Genomic DNA, 1,690 nt, shown 5'->3' on the forward strand with positions numbered 1-1,690 from the left:
GATATGGGAAGACTTTATGATGAGTACACCAGCATGTATTCAAATGCCAATGCAGAGGAAGGTGAAATCATTACTTACTATTGATCATCATTAGTTCATTACTTAATATTGCTTATCTGCTTTTTATCATTACTTACTATTGATTTTTCTGATGTCTTAGGTATTGGGTCAACAGCTGCTGCTGGTGTTGATGACATGGTTGTTTCTGTGCAAGAAGAGAACATTAAGGATATGCTTGAATCAAGGAAGAAAAGGCGAAGAATGGATGTTCATAGTACTCATCCAAAGTCAGAACTTGAAAGGTATTTGCTTGATGACTGTGAAGCGTCTACCAGGGAGTTTGATATTCTGGCATGGTGGCAGGCTAATAGTACCAAGTACAAGGTGCTATCACTTATGGCGAAGGATATTTTGGAAATACCAGTGTCTTCTGTTGCATCAGAATCTGCATTCAGTACCGGAAAGCGCATTCTTACCCCATGGAGAAGCTCGCTATCTGCCAGGACAGTTGAAGCACTTCTCTGTACGCAAAGATGGTTGCAGAAACCTATCTCTCTTGATTTTCTGTGTGACTATGTACCAGATGACAATTCCAACATTGAAGATGGTAATAGAATCTCTTCTCTTTTGACTTGAAATTTGAATGAATGTTATCTTCTTTTATCTGTTAGTTTTTATACCTTTTATCATTGGACTTCATTGAATATATTTGAATATTTCTTCTTTGCATTCTTGTTGCAGACATTTTGGGAAAGGATGAAGATTAAGGGGATGATTGGCTTGAGAGATGGATGGACTGCAATCTTTTACTGGTCTGCTACTTGAGAAATGAAGATCAAATGGATGACTCTTTTTCTTTTACTGGCAACTCTTTATGCTACTTGATTTTTAACTTTGGTTTCATCAGACTTTTTGGTTAATCTTTAGACTTAAGACTTTGGTCAATTTGTTTGTGAACTTCAAATCTGTTTTTATTCTCTAGACTATGGTTATCTTGTCAAGACTTAAGTATGGAATGTAGACATGTAGGATCAATTTATTAGAAATTCATAATGTATTTATGTACAGGTGCAGGGTATAGGTGAAAACCGAACCGAACCGTAACCGAATAGTATCGGTGCGGTTAAAAACCGAACCGAATACTAAACAGTTCGGCTGCAGTTTTAATTGTGATAACCGCACCGAACACAGTTAGGTGAACGGTTTTAGCTATAACCGCACCGAACCGAACCGTGTGCAGGCCTAGTACTGTATATACTAAAAGCAACAAGACACTAAAAGGACAGAGAAATATATCTGTCTCATTTTTGTAAGGTTCCCAATTAGATCCCGTTACGTACCACCTACTACGTGATGGCGTGTTTGGAATCTTTGGACGGTAGGTTTTTAATTTTTTTTTATTTTTTATTTTTAAATTCTCATTGATTAATGCAAGTTTACAGCATTCTGAATAAAGTAGGGAACATTGGATTCATTCCATACACCCGTAACTTTCCCAGTTCGACTGTGCTTAGCAGCTAAATCTGCTACACTATTAAGATTTTTCTTAAGGTGAACCTAATAGAATGAATATGAATATCATTTAACAGAAATAAACAATCATCTAAAAAAGAGCAAGAGGCCCAGTTAGTTTGGCATTTGCAACTATTAAGATAAGCCATAACATTCTTGGCCACACTAATTAAGTAAA

General features: G+C 36.4%; 1 long non-coding RNA gene across 1 annotated transcript; it reads left to right on the forward strand.

Moving 5' to 3' along the window:
• The first annotated feature begins 422 nt into the window (after positions 1–422).
• On the forward strand, positions 423–861 carry LOC113308370. The gene is made up of 2 exons (XR_003339714.1): positions 423–607; positions 742–861. It is a non-coding gene; the product is annotated as an uncharacterized LOC113308370 (long non-coding RNA).
• The last annotated feature ends 829 nt before the right edge of the window (positions 862–1,690 follow it).

This window comes from Papaver somniferum, chromosome 9 (assembly GCF_003573695.1).
Source record: "Papaver somniferum cultivar HN1 chromosome 9, ASM357369v1, whole genome shotgun sequence".
NCBI classification, from domain to species: domain Eukaryota; kingdom Viridiplantae; phylum Streptophyta; class Magnoliopsida; order Ranunculales; family Papaveraceae; genus Papaver; species Papaver somniferum.